The 18,660-nt window shown below is 38.4% G+C and overlaps 1 non-coding gene across 1 annotated transcript; it reads left to right on the top strand.

The window, feature by feature from the left end:
- The first annotated feature begins 7,973 nt into the window (after nucleotides 1-7,973).
- Nucleotides 7,974-8,080, top strand: LOC140853502 (small nucleolar RNA R71). Its single transcript, XR_012136572.1, has one exon. It is a non-coding gene; the product is annotated as a small nucleolar RNA R71 (small nucleolar RNA).
- The last annotated feature ends 10,580 nt before the right edge of the window (nucleotides 8,081-18,660 follow it).

The raw sequence follows: 18,660 nt of genomic DNA, 5'->3' as shown, positions 1-18,660 counted from the left end.
AAAAACAGCATTCTTAATAGATATCTTAAGGAAGATATCTATATGGAACAATCGCTTGATTTCACATCCAGTGATGATAATCATAAGGTCTGCAAGCTGCAAAGGTCCATTTATGGACTTAAGCAAGCATCTCGAAGCTGGAATACTCGTTTCAATGATGTGATCAAAATGTTTGGTTTCATCAAGAACGAGAAGGAACCATGTGTATTCAAGAAGGTCAATGGAAGTGCAGTTGTCTTCCTCGTACTGTACGTTGATGACATCTCCTAATTAAAAATGATATTTTCATGTTGACCTCAGTCAAAATATGGTTGTCTAAGGAGTTCTCTATGAAAGATCTAGGAGAAGCATCCTTTATACTGGATATTAAGGTCTATAGAGATAGACCAAATAGGATGCTAGGACTTTCACAAAAGATGTACATTGATGTGCAAATCTTAAAATTTGTAAATAAAACTGCAAGCGCACATGTGCAGAGTAGCACGACCAGCGAGTACGGGTCGATCCCACAGAGACTTGGTTTAAAAATGATTTTCAAATCTATGCTCAAGCGAGCTTTAACGAAAATCAAAAATCGAAAGTTGTTTGCTAAAGACAATAAGATTAAGGATCTAGGGTTTTTGAATCCACTAGATCTAGATTAGGGAATTCTACCTAGAATTTTTCTTATTGATCCTAACGACTACTCCTCTTGTCTTTCCCAAGCATAGATTATGAAGGGACTAAGGCCCAACGATAACCCATCAAGATTCTTTACAGGGGAGTAGTAACTAGGATCCCTTAGGGTTTTCTCCTCCTATGCACTGAATCAAGCATGAACTATGAAGGGACTCTGACCCAACTGTAGTTCATCAAAAATTCTTGGCAAAAGAGGAAGAAAAAGAAACCCTAAGAAAAAGAAAGAACCCTATGTAAAATCCCTACTCATGATCTAGCTTCATCGCAAACCCTAGAAGGGATGCTTAGCTAGACATGATCTAAATCTACTTGCAAAATTTAAATGCAGAAAAATAAACTACCCTAATTTCATAAATTAAACTATCCTAATTGCATAAATTTAAACTGCATAATTTAAACTAACCTAATTGCATAAAATTAAATTGCATAAATTAAACTATCCTAATTGCAAGAAAAATAAATTGCATAATGTAAAGAGATAAAATTGCATAAAAATAAGATTTTATATAAAAAAAAATTATTACAAAAATCTCAAAGCTCGAGGCTTGAGAAGAAAGCTAAAAACCCCACTATCTAGGGTTACAAGCTTGATCGGAAGGAAGAATCATTAAACAAGGGCCTTTGGGGGCTTTTTATAGGCATTTGGGGGTTATAAGGTTTTCAAAACTTTAGATGTGGACTAAGAGTTTTAGAGGGCTGTTAGGGGGTTTAGGGGCTCAAATCTCGCTCAAAAAGCACTTAAATCCATCAAGAAACCCTAGAAATTGTTTCAGCCGTCCGATCTTCATCTAAAGGACCCAATTCATCTAATAAATCAAGCCGGAAGCGATTCTGGGCCGTCGGATCACGATCTGGGTGAAGCGCTGCCGTTGGATCGCGCTGCAGAGATGGGATCAGGTCGGATGCATCGCGGACCGTCCGATCAAGGGCTGGAAGATTTCGTCCATTGGATCGCGCTGCAGAAGGATCCCGTGTTGTCCTAGTGTTTATTGATTCTTGCAATTGCCTTGATTACGGTTGGATCTTGACCGGCTGCGATGGTGGCCGTCGATGGGCAAAAATATGGAGCGTTGGATCTTGATCAGAGAAGATCGGACCATCGAGTGATGTGAAGTTACCAGGTTGCCCTTCGGACCTTCTTCTCTCTCCTCATGAGCCCTGGACCGCGCGCGTGGATCGGGCTCGCGATGCGTTGCGGTGAGCCGAGACTCGCTGATTGGCTGGTTTATGGTGCGCCGATGGGTCCATGTCCAGGCGCCTGTTGCTGTGGACCAGGCGGCTAACCAGATCACCAAATCAGTTGATTTTTGACCAATTTTGACCTGATTTGACTCGGGTTTGACCCAATTGAGTCTTCTTTCTTCATTCTTCAATTTCTGGGTCAATTTAACTCCGTTTTGCATAAAATTTAGCCGTTGGAATCCTCTTTCCTTGTTCTTTCTATTGATGACCTCTTCTTCTGCAAAATATAATAACAATATCAATTTTCTAATAAAGTTAGATAATTTAGATATTAATTGATACTTTTTATGTCAATTTGTGACATAAATCACACCCCCCAACTTAATCATTGCTAGTCCCTTAGCAATGTACCAAAATAAGATCATATTCCAAAAAGATCCTTCCTTTGCAAATTAATTTAAGATCGAAATTCAAGAAGTTTTCTAGTATTACTAAGTAATGAGCTTCGAATTAGAATCGGTAGTCAGTCTACTTAGGAGCTTTCTTAGAGTACACTTAAAGTTTTATAGCACTTGTGTGAGTGATAACTAACTTAGTATTTCAGTATTAACTTGTACAGGCCAATTGTATCATTTTTCATAACTTAGTTCGATTAATTTTCTATACACCCCAGATTAAACAAAGAACTAAGGTAGCTTTCACACTTTTTTTTTTTTTTTTTTTTTTTTGCTGAGCATCCTGGCCTTCCCACCACGTTTGATGCGAATCTCAACACTTGACTTAGGTGAAGAGACCCGGTTACTAGGCTTAGGGCAATCCACATTTACTCTGTGTTTTGCATTTTATTTCAGGCAGGTAGCTCTTTCCTTAAATTCAAATTTTTCAATTGGGGTGTAGAGAAAATTATCTAATTTAAATAATACTCAAATCCTTAATTGGCCTTACAATTAACACCTACTTTACCTTGTTAGTGTGCATGTGCAATTGGAAGTGCTAATAGTCTTTAAATGACCTAGGCCACCAAGAGTCTAACCAGCTAATCTTCTCCGTGACTCACTACATTTATTAGCAAATACTTTCTAACTTACTCTTATTTCTTTTCTAGATTAATTTATTTCAATTTTTTTTTAATATATTAAATGCAAGAAATAACTCATAGTGGAAGGAAAAGGAAATGATAACACCTGATTTTGTTCAAGCTCTCCCCCCAACTTGACCGACATTGTCCCCAATGGAGTTTATCTAATTTATTTGTCCTAAGCAAACTGAAAACAAAGAAAGCATTAGAAATTAAATAAGCTGGGTTGCCTCCCAGAAGCGCTAAGTTTTATGTCTTCAGCCAGACCAAACCTCGAAGCAATTTAATCAGAATAAGTTGGTTCATAAAGAACCATGGCATCTTCAACAGTCTCGACAGGTAATTCCAAGAATGGTTTTAATCGTTGACCATTAACTTTAAAGATAACACCATTACTTGGGTTTTCTATCTCAACAGCTCCGTGTGAAAAGACTTCTTTACTAAAAATGGTCCTGTCCATCTAGACCTAAGCTTTCCTGAAACAGATGTAATCTAGAGTTATATAAGAGCACCTTTTGTCCGATATTGAAAGTTTTTCTCATAATTGATTGATCATGAAATGCTTTGGTTCGTTCCTTGTATATCCTTGCATTTTCATAGGCTTCATTTCTAAGTTCTTCTAATTCATTCAACTGAAGCTTCCTATGGTTTCCAGCGTCGTTCAAATTTGTATTTAGTTGTTTGATGGCCCACATGGCTTTGTGTTCTATCTCAATAGGCAAGTGACATGGTTTACCAAACACAATCCTATAAGGAGACATTCCTAGATTGGTCTTGAAAGCGGTTCGGTATGCCCAAAGTGCATCAATTAATTTCAAAGACCAATCCTTTCTATTGGCACTAACAGTTTTTTTCAGGATCTGTTTGATTTGTCGGTTTGACACTTCAACTTGCCCACTAGTTTGAGGATGATATGGTGTGGCCAATTTGTGGGTGACATTATACTTTTTCATCAATGTTGCAAAAGGTCGGTTACAAAAATGGGTTCCCCGATCACTAATGATTGCCCTAGGAATACCGAAACGGGAGAGAATATTTTCTTTAAGAAACTTAATGACCATTTTGCTATCGGGTGTTCTACATGCAATTGCTTCTACCCATTTTGAAACATAATCAACTGCTACTAGAATATATTCATTTCCAAAGGAATTTGGAAATGGTCCCATGAAATCGATCCCCCAAACATCAAAAACTTCAACTACCAAGATTGGGTTGAGTGGCATCATGTGTCGCTTGGTGATTCGACCCATTTTCTGACATTGAGCACAACTTTTACAATATTCATGAGCATCCTTAAACAAATTGGGCCAATAAAAACCACATTGGAGAACCTTAGCAGCAGTTTTCTTAGACGCGAAGTGACCCCCACATGCTTGATCATGACAAAAAGATAAAATATTCATGACTTCGTTATCTGGGATACACCTTCTAATAATTTGATCAGGACATTGTTTAAAAAGATAAGGATCATCCCAAATGAAATACTTCACTTGGGCAAAGAATTTATATTTATCCTGCTTAGTCCAATGAGAAGGTATCTTACCTATGGCTAAATAATTTACAATATCAGCAAACCAAGGTTCAGTAGACACAGACATGAGTTGCTCATCTGGGAAAGATTCATTGATGGGTGGTTCACTAGATGGTGCGACTGGAATTCGGGACAAATGATCTGCTACAACGTTCTCAGTGCCTTTCTTGTCCCTAATTTCTAGGTCAAATTCTTGAAGGAGCAAAATCCATCTGATTAAGCGTGCCTTGGCATCCTTCTTTGCTAGGAGATGTCTAATGGCTGAGTGATCGGTGTAAACAATGGTGTGGGTCCCAACCAAATAAGATCTAAATTTCTCTAAAGCAAAGACAACGGCAAGGAACTCCTTCTCAGTTGTGGTGTAGTTAAGCTGCGCATCATTTAAGGTTTTACTTGCATAATATATCACTCTAGGCAGCTTATTTATCCGTTGACCTAAGATTGCGCCCACAACATGATCGGACGCATCACACATTAATTCAAATGGTTCAGACCAGACAGGAGGATGAATGATTGGAGCTGATACAAGTGCTTTTTTTAGAAATTCAAAAGATTCCAAGCACTCATGAGTAAATTCAAATTTGGTATCCTTTGCCAAAAGATTAGTCAGTGGACGTGCTACTTTGCTAAAGTTGGCAATAAACCTTCTATAGAATCCAGCATGACCTAAAAATGAACGTATTTCTTTCACAGATTTAGGTGGTGGAAGACTTGCAATTAGATCTATTTTGGCCTTGTCCACTTCAATCCCCTTTTTAGAAATGACATGGCCAAGAACTATTCCCTGTTTGACCATAAACTGACATTTTTCCCAGTTGAGAACTAAGTGCTTCTCCTTACATCGTTCTAGAACTAATTGCAGGTGATTCAGACACTCGGAGAAGGTTAGGCCAAAAACAGAAAAGTCATCCATAAAAATTTTTAGAAATCGTTCTATCATATCTGAAAACATGCTGATCATGCATCTCTGGAAGGTTGCCGGTGCATTACATAGTCCAAAGGGCATTCGTCTATAGGCAAAAGTACCAAATGGACAGGTGAATGTAGTCTTTTCTTGATCTTCAGCGGCTATGGGGATCTGGTTGTAACCGGAGTATCCATCAAGAAAACAGTAAAACTCTTGTCCGGCTAGTCTTTCCAACATTTGATCAATAAATGACAAAGGAAAGTGATCTTTCTTGTCGCAGCATTCAACTTTCTATAGTCTATACAGACCCTCCATCCCGTTTGGGTCCTAGTTGGGATAAGTTCGTTTGCATCATTTTGGACCACTGTTACCCCAGATTTCTTGGGTACTACTTGAACTGGGCTTACCCAAGAGTATCAGAAATAGGATAAATTATTCCACTATCTAGGAGTTTCAGAATCTCCTTTTTAACTACATCCTTCATAGCTGGATTAAGCCTTCTTTGGGCTTCTCTTGTTGGTTTAGCCTCTTCCTCTAAGTATATTCTATGTTGAACTATAGAAGGGCTTATTCCTTTGATATCTGCTATGGTCCAACCTATTGCTTCTTGATTTGCTTTTAGAACTACACTAACTCCTCCTCTTGCTTGGGATCTAGGTCTGATGCAATAATTACAGGCAAAGTTTCTTTGGGTCCTAGATATGCATACTTGAGATGTTCTGGGAGGGGTTTCAGTTCTAAAATGGGTGCTTCCTCTATCGATGGTTTAGGTGATGATTTCACCATCTCAATGATTGGTTCAGTAGGAAGTGTCGATTCCTGATTAATCTGATTTTCTTTAAGTATTTCATTGACATCCTCAGACTCATGGATTAACCAGGGGTTAGACTCTAGGTCGACTTCATCATCACTAATGTCAATGGATTCATAAATACCATCTTGGACTACATTGACATCAGCATGAGAAGAGGATTCCTGTTCTAAGTTAAAAACATTAAGCTCAATGGTCATATTCCCAAAGGATAACTTCATTAGACCATTTCGACAATTGATTTCAGCATTGGCCGTAGCTAAGAATGGTCTTCCTAAAATGACAGGTATATGTCCTTTAGGATTCGCAACTGGCTCAGTCTCTAAAATAATAAAATCTACAGGAAAAATAAAATTTTCAACCTTTATCAGAACATCATCGACCATTCCCTTAGGGATCCTGAGAGATCTATCGGCTAACTGTAATGTGATCCCAGTAGGTTGAAGTTTTTCTAATCCTAGTTGCTCATACACCGAATATGGAAGGATATTCACACTAGCTCCTAGATCTAGCAAGGCCTTTTTTATATTGGTTTCTCCAATAACACAAGAAATTGTTGGAGCTCCAGGGTCCTTATATTTAATTGGCACATGGCTAGATAGGTATGAACTGACACTTGCAGCCAAAAATGCTTTCTTTGGTACATTAGTGGTCCTTTTCCTAGTGCAAAGATCTTTTAAAAATTTGGCATAAGTTGGAACCTGATGGATTATATCTAAAAGAGGAATATTAACTTGGACTTGTTTAAATACCTCTAAAATTTTGTCTAAATGTTCAGATTTATTGGATTTCAGTCTGTTTGGAAAAGGAGCTCTAGGACTTTTAAGTACTGGACTAGGTGAATTTTCAGTTTCTGGTGCTTGAGGTTGAAAGGTAGTAGTTTTAGAAGGTGACTCGGCAGATGAGTCCTCTATATCATCAAGTGCAACTACCTTATTGTCTATTTGTTTTCCCGATCTTAAGGTATGAATGGCATTTACACCATTAACTTGGTTTCCTTGTTGGGGTCGTGGACCATTTTGGTTCCTAGGATTTGGCTCAGGTTGGCTAGGTAACCTACCATGTTCTCGTTCACTAATGTCGAAGCCAGCTGACTTACTTGCATTTCCAGACGGGCTATAGCTTGGGTGTTATTATTTATGAATTGACCCGTGGTTTGCATAAAGCTGGTATGTGTCTTCATCATGGCTTCTAGGCTTTTCTCTAAAGAGGTAATTTTCTTATCATTATCATGGAAGCCTGGCGGGTTGTTCATCACTGGGTTGGACCTTAGATTTTGCTGATTGAAATTTGGATTGCCTACATTAGGATTCTGGGACCATGAGAAATTCGGGTGATTCCTCCAACTGGGTTATATGTGGGTGCATAAGGATTGTTCAATGGTCCTTGATAGGTGGCATTCACCTGTGCACACTCATTCGAGTAGGAACATTCTTCTAAGACATGGTCTGGTGCATTGCACCCTTTACACATGGGTGCAGATATTTGATTTACATTGGCTGGTCTCTGTAATTCTAAGGCTTCCAATCTACGTGTTAAGGTTGCAATCTTGGCCTCTGATGCTAGGGTTGGTTGAATTTGATGCATTCCTCCTCTTGAAGGTGTAGCTTTATCAGGTTCCCTAGTTGTTTCCCACTGTAAATTTTTCTCGGCTAGGTCTTCTAAGAATTGCCAAGCTTCAGTAGTTTCTTTGTCCATAAATTGGCCTTGGCACATGGACTCTAGCATGGTTCTTGAGTTTGAATCTAACCCCTCATAGATGATCTGGCATAGTCTCCAAGTTTCTATTCCATGGTGTGGGCATTGGGTCAAAAGATTCTTGAAACGATCAAAGTACTTCCAAAATGATTCACCAGCTAGTTGGTAAAATTGATTTATTTCATTCCTAATCCTAGCTTTTTATGATGGGGGAAATACTTTTTCAAAAATGTTCTCACAAAGCCCTCTCAGGTAGTGACAGAATGGTTTGGCAGACTATAAAGCCACTTCTTAGCATTATCCTTAAGGGCAAAGTTGATTAATCTAAGTTTGACCTCATCCTCTGTTAATTGCAGTTTCATGGTTGCACATACCTCCTCAAATTCTCTAATAAATATATAAGCATCCTCTAATCCTGTGAATTTTGGAAGCATATTTATAATTTGAGGTTTGCTTTCAAAATTGTTAGCTGTGGGTTGTGGCAACCTGATACAAGATGGTTGGATGGAGCCAACTGGATAACACAAATCCTTAAGGGTCATGGGTTGGATTGGTTCAGCCATTGGAACAACAGGAATTGACCCAATTCTAACTAGACGACCCGACACTCTTCTCCACACATGAGTGTACGGTTCTCGATGTTTATATAATTTTTTTTATAAAATTTTTATGTATAAGAAAAAGAAAGAAAAGAGAAAAAGTTCTAAAGAAAAGATCCTAAGGAGTCCTAAATCTAAAGAAAAGTAACCAAATTAATTTAAATTTTAATAATTTTTTTTTTATTTTTCAAACAAGTGAAACAATAAATTAAACTCAATCTATCCTAGGGTTAACCTAAATCTAGACAGCTCCTAACTGTTCCAAGATGACCCTTCAAGCCTTCCAAGTGGAGATTGATCAACTAGTTAGCCAGGTAAGTATAAGAGGTGGGAGGTTCACTCATCGTTGCCTTTCTAGACACCAAACGAGTTGGCCAGGCCAGCAACTGAACCAATTTAACAAACCACCCTCAGGGACTTGCTAGACACCAACTAATCAAACAACTCAAACTTGGTAGAACTCTTAGGGTTCCTTGTCCTATTGAGCTCGAATTCCTTAAGGTTGACGTCTAATTGATTTTAAGATTAAAGGTCTAGGTAATGCAATATGATGGAGATGGTTTTTGGGCTAAGGAAGGGTAATGAAATCCCCACCTTATCTTGTTAATGGGTTGATGCCCTTAGATTAATTATGAAAATGCAAATGCAAATAAACAAGATGACCAAGAATGTAAAAGATTTTAATTTAGAATTTTTTTTTATTTTGATATTTTACTTCATGATTATGAAATGTCTATTGTTTTGTTTTATTTTTTTTTTTTTTTGTGATTAAGTAAATTCAAATGATTAGGTCTAAAAGGAAAAGTAATTAACTAAAAATAATAAAAGAGAAATTAGAAGCGTACCTGAGTTTTCATCAATCACCAACTAAATCTAGAAACCTAAAGGAAAAAGAAAGAGAGTTATAAAGCACGAAGAACAAATATTTGAAAACAATTTAAAATGCCAAATCCCCGACAACGGTGCCAAAAACTTGATGTGCAAATCTTAAAATTTGTAAATAAAACCGTAAGCGCACAGTGTGCAGAGTAGCACGACCAGCGAGTACGGGTCGATCCCACAGAGACTTGGTTTAAAAATAATTTTCAAATCTATGCTCAAGCGAGCTTTAACGAAAATCAAAAATCGAAAGTTGTTTGCTAAAGACAATAAGACTAAGGATCTAGGGTTTTTGAATCCACTAGATCTAGATTAGGGAATTCTACCTAGAATTTTTCTTATTGATCCTAACGACTACTCCTCTTGTCTTTCCCAAGCATAGATTATGAAGGGACTAAGGCCCAACGATAACCCATCAAGATTCTTTACAGGGGAGTAGTAACTAGGATCCCTTAGGGTTTTCTCCTCCTATGCACTGAATTAAGCATGAACTATGAAGGGACTCTGACCCAACTGTAGTTCATCAAAAATTCTTGGTAAAAGAGGAAGAAAAAGAAACCCTAAGAAAAGAAAAAACCCTATGTAAAATCCCTACTCATGATCTAGCTTCATCGCAAACCCTAGAAGGGATGCTTAGCTAGACATGATCTAAATCTACTTGCAAAATTTAAATGCAGAAAAATAAACTACCCTAATTTCATAAATTAAACTATCCTAATTGCATAAATTTAAACTGCATAATTTAAACTAACCTAATTGCATAAAATTAAATTGCATAAATTAAACTATCCTAATTGCAAGAAAAATAAATTGCATAATGTAAAGAGATAAAATTGCATAAAAATAAGATTTTATATAAAAAAAAATTATTACAAAAACTACAAAGCTCGAGGCTTGAGAAGAAAGCTAAAAACCCCACTATCTAGGGTTACAAGCTTGATCGGAAGGAAAGAATCATTAAAATAAGGGCCTTTGGGGGCTTTTTATAGGCATTTGGGGTTATAAGGTTTTCAAAACTTTAGATGTGGGACTAAGAGATTTTAGAGGGCTGTTAGGGGGTTTAGGGGCTCAAATCTCGCTCAAAAAGTACTTAAATCCATCAAGAAACCCTAGAAATTGTTTCAGCCGTCCGATCTTCATCTAAAGGACCAATTCATCTAATAAATCAAGCCGGGAGCGATTCTGGGCCGTCGGATCACGATCTGGGTGAAGCGCTGTCGTTGGATCGCGCTGCAGAGATGGGATCAGGTCGATGCATCGCGGACCGTCCGATCAAGGGCTGGAAGATTTCGTCGTTGGATCGGCTGCAGAAGGATCCCGTGTTGTCCTAGTGTTTATTGATTCTTGCAATTGCCTTGATTACGGTTGGATCTTGACCGGCTGCGATGGTGGCCATCCGATGGTGCAAAAATGTGGAGCGTTGGATCTTGATCAGAGAAGATCGGACCATCGAGTGATGTGAAGTTACCAGGTTGCCCTTCGGACCTTCTTCTCTCTCCTCATGAGCCCTGGACCGCATGCATGGATCGGGCTCGTGATGCATTGCCGTGAGCCGAGACTCGCTGATTGGCTGGTTTATGGTGCGCCGATGAGTCCATGGTCCAGGCGCCTGTTGCTGTGGACCAGACGGCTAACCAGATCACCAAATCAGTTAATTTTTGATCAATTTTGATCTGATTTGACTCGGGTTTGACCCAATTGAGTCTTCTTTCTTCATTCTTAAATTTCTGGGTCAATTTAACTCCGTTTTGCATAAAATTTGCATCGTTGGAATCCTCTTTCCTTGTTCTTTCTATTGATGACCTCTTCTTCTGCAAAATATAATAATAAGTATCAATTTCCTAATAAAGTTAGATAATTTAGATATTAATTGATACTTTTTATGTCAATTTGTGACATAAATCATCAAGCCTTCTCCACACCCCACTTTAATGTGCCAAAGGAATGGATAAGGATGATTGGTTGGCCATTCAAATTCGAAATAAAGTTTGAATTTGAATGGCAATCAATTTTGCACCTTATCCCTTTTTTTACGCTCCATTTATTACATGAGAAAAGGTTTCTCATGAAATCACTCCATGCACAATTTAAGCCATGCCTCACTCTTTAGTGGATAAGGGATAAGTTGGTGTCCTTTTGAATTCAAAATTTGATTTGAATTCAAATGTGCAATTACTCATCTTTATCCTTTCTTTTGGATAAGACGTTTGACGTTGTTATAAAAGGAGGAGAAGAGTGGGGCATGCAAGAAGAAGATTTTTGGAGAAAAATTTTAGGGTGTGAGGAAGTCTTGTGCGTGAGAAAAAATCCATATCCTTCCAAGAGAAAAAGAAAGAAAAGAAAGAAAATGGGTGCAAGGTTTCCAGTGAGTTTCTAGAGTTTTAGCCTGGGGTTCGAGAAGTGAGAAAGTGAGATACGAGTATCGTGAACCCACTAAATCTTAGGAAATCTTTAACATCTCTCAAGTATGTCTGTTGATGATCGAAGCATCCAAAAATTGACAGACATCGATCGAAGGAGTTCGATCAGCATCGACCGTCAAAAGGACTCTACAACGAGCTAGCACTCGTGAGGAGTCGATCAGACTGGGAGCTTCATGTGGAGATCCCAGAGGCTAAACATACTATGTGGCTACATCATGATGATAGACTCTCCGACGGTAATCAGATTGGACGATCTACTACCCGCACAAAGGTATTGTTTGAACACATTACAGTAAAGTGTTTACTGTTCGAATTTGAATTTCAAATTTAAATGCATGCATGCTATATATCATATTTAGATCCTAGTGTAGGATAAATTTATATTAATTAATTAGATTAATTAATATTTTTTCCTTGTAAAATCATAATTTTGAAAAAGTTTTAAAATTATCATTTTACCCCTGCACTGAATTTCTCGCTTCAAATGGTATCAGAGCGGGTTCTTAGATATGATATATATATTTGCATGCGTAGATTAAGTTGTAATCTAAAAGTTTAAATTTAAAATTTAAAATTAAAAATTTAAAATTTGAATTTTGAAAGTTGTTCGAAATTCAAAATTCAAAAATTTAAAATTTGAAATTTAAATTTGAAATTCAAAATTCTAAATTCAAAAATTTGAAATTCAAAATTTGAAATTTGGTTGAAATTTCAAATTTGAAATTCAAAATTTAAAATTCAAAATTTGAAATTCAAAAATTTAAAATTTGAAATTTGTTTGAAATTTGAAATTCAAAATTTAAAATTTGAAATTTAAATTTTGAAATTGGTATATTTAGATATACTTGATCCAAGTAGCAAGTAATCGAATTGGGTTGGTTGCCATGGCCGTCCGGTCATAGGAGAAAAGTAGGGTTTAAAGGCCCTCTCCTCCCATTCGATGGGGTCTTCTATGGCGGTAGGGGTGTCGCTGCAATTATATCCCATGCAGATGAAGCAGCGAAAGGAATTAATTGTAAAGGTTCAATTGTGAAATTTATCATGAATGTGTTAGATTAGATCTAAAGGAATATTCATGATTTATTTTGATTGAGTTATTTTCTATTATGTAATTAGCAATAGGATTGCTATTTATGAAATATGCTGATCTATTTGTGAAATGAGTCAACATATTTGATGAATAAAAAATAAAATCTTTCAAATTTAAAAATTATTTTTGAAATGCCAAACCTGACCCATCAGCCCAAATACTTAATTAAAAGAATTAAGTGTTGTCTAGTAGGTCTAGAATTGTGAATTAAGACCTAAGACAATTGCATAAACTTGTGGGTCAATGGGTTAGATGGATTAGGTCCATAATTGGGTTAGACCTAAGGTTAGCTGAAAGAAATGGACTAAATTAGAGTAATTGGTCAAATCTAATCAAAAGTTGAATTAGATTAGGTCAAGGATACTCTAGACTCAACTCCAATAGTTGTAGTTGAATGGGTCCATGTCTTTAACTAGACCAAGATGGACTTAATTCATGGCTACGCGGTGGAACCTATTTACTAAGTTGATCAAATTAAAACTAATGAACCGGTTGGTGTCTAAGGTAAGTTTGGCAGTTTGACCCGTGGTTTTTAAGCGGGAGCTACTCGCAGTGATTCGATCTCTGATGAGTTAATGGCTTATCCCCACCATTGATCTCACTTACCTGGCAACCTGGTGAATTAGGTTTTGATTAGATCACTTGGTGATTAGGGCTCACCCATGTCATTAGGTAAATCAGTTTGACTGATTTAGGTGCTCTTAATGCCAGCTTTAATTAAATCTTTTTTAATCTGACTTGGTGAAGTCAGTGGGAGGATTGAGATTGGCTGAATTTTTTCTTCTCATCTATCCTTTAATAAAATCTTCAAAAATTATTAGGTCCCTAAAAATGATTAAGTTATATTGATAACTAAGTCATAGCCTCCCATTAAGTGAGTGATAATGAGTCCATTAGTTTAATAATCATTGGAGGCCCAAAGGCCTGGTGCTTATTGACTAATGAATTATCATTCATAATATGATAATTTGGTTTGAGTCTTTCTGATAGTGATCAGGTTGGCCAGCCAAAGTCAGGCCTGATCATTTATTGGTCTGATTCACCAAATCAAATCATGTTAATGGTTGGACCTAACCAGATCTTTTTAGTGGAGGCCAAAGCCTACTGATTAGGTTCTAGGGCAAAATCAATTACTAGAAGTTGTTTAGAGAAACAACTGGTTATGAACCTACCCATAGATGCACATGGGTTGACCAACCAAAGTTGGGCTCGTGTGTAGTCTGTGTGGATTCTAGTACCCACTAAGGAATTAAAGTAATTCTTCGAATTGGAGGTTGAGGCTACCAGTTCGTAAAAATACTGGGAGAAACTTTAGACTAAAGTCCAAGTCTTTAGTATTTATAATTTATGTACTAATAGAGGTCTGATTTTTTTTATGCAGCTATGGCCACTACCCTATCCCTCCGATCATTATTAGATAATGACAAGCTCATGGGACCTAATTTCGATAGTTGGTATCGAAAATTAAAAATTATCCTTGAGCATGAGCGGATCCTTTATGTAGTAACGGATCCGGCACCTGAGGAGCCAGCCCCGAACGTTAGAGGAACGATCCGAGACACTTATCAGAAGTGGTTCAATGGCCACACCACCGTTCGGTGCATTATGCTGGCGGCAATGAATGATGAGTTCAGCCGCAAGTTTGAGAACGCCCAGCCAAGGAGATGCTTCAAATGTTGAACAACTCTTTGGCAGCCTGACGATGTTGAAAGGCATAAAACTAGTTATGCCATTTTCAATGCTCGGATGAGGGATGGAGCCTCAGTCACTGATCATGTACTGTACATGATCGAAATGATTGAGCGCCTAAGTAAACTGGGCTTTCCCTTGCACGAGCAGCTCGGTAAGGATGCGATCCTTAATTCATTGCCCAAGTCCTTCCTCCCCTTCCTTACTCATTTTTGGATGACAAAGCCTGCAGTGAACTACCACGGCTTGTTGGGGTTGCTGCAGAACTTTGAGAAGGATCACCAGCTCCATAAGGAGTCGATGAATGTTGTGGGAGGGTCTTCTTCTGATCGTCGACCCTTTAAGAAAGGGAAGAACAAGAAGAAGAAGAATAAGAAGGTGCAGCTGCATGCTGGGATGTCTGCACAGGGTCAGACCAGGAAGCGCAAGCCCGATCAGAGTCAGGCGGAGTGCTTCTTTTGTAAGAAGCAGGGGCACTGGAAGAGGAACTGTCCTCTATACATTGCCTCACTGGACCCGAACAGGCCGAAGAAGAAGCAAGGTACTTATATGATAACACCTTGCAACTTTTTCATTTATGATACTACTGCCTGGGTATTGGATACCGGAAGCCCTTATCATATTTGCAATTCGATGCAGGGTCTATAGGTTAGTAGGAGATTTGATGAAGGTGAGAGATTCCTGAACGTTGGAGATGGAAGCAAAGTTCCAGTTCTAGCATTAGGAATCATGAATCTTGTAATCAATTCTCGAAATATATTCTGAGTGAATGTCACTATTATCCAAGCTTTTTATTAAATATTATTTCTGTAGGCCTTTTGGCCATGAACGGTTATCAATTTTTAATAAAAAAAATATTTGCAATATCATTTTGAATGGTGTTACAATGTTTGTTGGACAACTTAATAATGGAATTTACTTTCTATCATAACTTGTTAATGTGGTTCAAACCTCCGATAAACGTCCTAGAATAGATAATGTGTCAGAAGTCTACCTTTGGCACTGTAGGCTAGGTCATATCAATAAGAACAGGATAAACAGGTTGGCTCAAGAAGGAATTCTTGAAGTAGGTGATTGTGAATCACTTCCAACCTGTGAGTCCTGTCTTCTTGGTAAAATGATCAAGTCACCTTTTACTGGAAAAGATGAGCGAGCCAGTGAACTCTTGACTCTGGTACATTCTGATGTATGTGGACCCATGAGCTCAAGTGCAAGAGGTGGATATTTCTACTTCATAACCTTCACAGATGACCTATCGAGGTATGGGTATGTCTATTTAATGAAGCATAAGTCAGAGTCGTTTGAAATGTTCAAACTATTTCGAAATGAGGTAGAAAAATAAACTGGAAAGTGTATTAAAACTCTTTGATCTGATCGAGGAGGTGAATACCTTTCCAATGATTTTCTGACATATCTTGGGAGAATGGGATTCTCTCTCAGTGGATACCTCCTGGAACACCACAGCATAATGGTGTGTCTGAAAGAAGGAATCGGACCTTGTTGGACATGGTTCGATCCATGATGGGGTTTGCTGGTCTGTCGATCTTCTTCTGGGGATATGCGCTCGAATCGGCTTGTTACCTTCTAAATAGAGTTTCGAGTAAGTCTGTAACCAAAATGCCATATGAGATATGGATAGGATGTAAGCCAGTACTCTCGCACCTTAGGGTTTGGGGGTGTCCGGCTTATGTTAAACGTTTAATTACGAACAAGCTTGGACCTAGATCTGACAAGTGTAATTTTATAGGGTACCCAAAAGAGATCAAAGGGTATTACTTCTACCTAGCTGATTAGCAAAAAGTGTTTGTCAGCCTTAAGGCAATCTTTTTGGAAAAGGAGTTCCTGGGTGAAGGGACTGTTGCCTCTAAGATCGAACTTGACGAAGTTCGGCAGGTGAAAAAATGACACAAGTTGCTGAACCTGAACTGGATTTGGTTAGATCAGATTCGGAGCCCATTGTTCAAGCACCCTTAAAGCGATCTGGTAGAGTACCACGTCAACCGGACAGATACTATGGTTTCTTGGTCCGGGACAGCGATCCTATCGAACTTGATGAAAATGATGAGGATCCGATCACCTACATGGATGCAATGCAAAGACCCGACTCTGAGAAATGGCTGGAGGCCATGAAATCCGAAATGGAGTCCATGAAGGTCAACGATGTGTGGATATTGGTTGACCCACCCGAAGGAGTAAAACCCATAGGGTGTAAGTAGGTCTTCAAGAGGAAGAGAGGCACAGATGGAAAGGTGGAAACCTATAAAGCCCGTCTGGTTGCCAAGGGATATCATCAACATTATGGTATAGACTATGACGAGATATTTTCTCCTGTGGCAATGCTCAAATCTATTCGGATTATGCTTGTGATAGCTGCCCATCTGGACTATGAAATCTGGCAGATGGATGTGAAGATAGCTTTCCTAAACGGAGAGCTGGATGAAGAAGTGTATATGATACAACCTGAAGGATTCACATCCACTGATGAGTTTAAGGTGTGCAGACTACAGAGGTTCATTTATGGACTTAAGCAGGCATCTCGGAGTTGGAACATACATTTTGATAAGATGATCAAGATGTATGGCTTCGTTAAGAACGGAGAAGAGCCATGCATTTATAAGTGGGCTAATGGTCCAGTAGTAGTATTTCTTGTATTGTATGTGGATGACATTCTCTTAATCAGGAATGATGTCCCTGCATTACAGGGAATAAAGATTTGGCTGTCGTCACAGTTCTTCATGAAGGATCTGGGAGAAGCTTCCTACATACTAGGGATGAGGATCTATAGGGATAGATCTAAAAGGTTGCTTGGTTTATCTCAGTCCACGTACATTGATACTATGCTGAAGAGGTTCAACATGGAGAATTTCAAGAAAGGCTATCTTCCGATAGGCCATGAAATTTCTCTCTCGAAGAGGGATTGTCCAACAACACCTCAAGAGAGAGAGCGTATGGGTAAGATTTCATATTCTTTGACAGTGGGATCTATCATGTACGCCATGACATGTACACAACCAGATGTGGCATACTCACTAGGGGTAGTGAGTAGATACCAATCTGATCCAGGGAGAATCACTGGAAGGTTGTTAAAACTATTCTGAAGTATTTAAGAAATACTAAGGACCAGTGGCTTGTTTATGGTGAATCAGACTTGAGACTTATAGGGTTTACAGACTCTAGTTTTCAGTCTGATCACGATGACAGTAAAAGTATGTCAGGATTTATTTTTACCCTTAATGGTGGGGCTATCTACTGGAAAAGTTCCAAGCAGCACATAGTGGCTGATTCAGTTTGCGAGGTGGAGTATGTCGCCACATCAGATGCTGCCAAAGAAGTGGTGTGGCTGAGAAAATTCATCACTGAGCTCGGAGTAGCACCCTCCCTTGTTGGTCCAGTTCTGCTCTACTGTGACAGCTCTGGAGCCATTGCTCAGGCGAAGGAACCAAAGGCACACCAGCGGACAAAGCATATTCTGGCCGCTACCATCTCATCTGAGAAATTATGGATCAAGGTGACATCGATCTTCAGAAGATCGACGGGAAGGAGAACCTGGCTAACCCATTCGCTAAAGCCATTGCGATGAAGGAGTTCGACAACTACAAATCGAAGATGGGTATTGGATACTGCACCGATTGGCTTTAGGCCAAGTGGAAGATTGTTGGGAATAGTGTCCCAAAGCCAATCGTCAGTCTGTTGACGGTTGTGCTCATTTTTATATTTGTACATGAATTATAAATTAATAAAAATTATTTTGATATTTTTTATCACAAAATATTTCATCTTCTAATGAACTCCTATGTTGTGGTGAAGTTCTTAGGACTATTTAGACTCGACAAAGGAGGATTTGTCGTTTAGTCCTTAAATCTGTTCGCGACCAAATGATACGTTGTTACCAAAGATGACAACGTTTATCAAACATAGGTCATTGTGTGCCATATAGGTTGGTTGTCCTCTTAACCAATGAGTGTGGAGACACTGGTATGGCATACAGGTGAGATGTAAGGGTACATCTGCATTGAACGTAACCGACTCTGGAGCTATTTTTACTGTCAAAATTTGTTCAGATGGGATATGGGTATAAATATCCCTCCGACCTGA

Source organism: Elaeis guineensis, chromosome 13, assembly GCF_000442705.2.
Source record: "Elaeis guineensis isolate ETL-2024a chromosome 13, EG11, whole genome shotgun sequence".
Lineage (NCBI taxonomy): Eukaryota > Viridiplantae > Streptophyta > Magnoliopsida > Arecales > Arecaceae > Elaeis > Elaeis guineensis.
The sequence above is the reverse complement of the archived record's forward strand: the minus strand, read 5'-3'. Positions and strand labels throughout refer to the sequence as shown.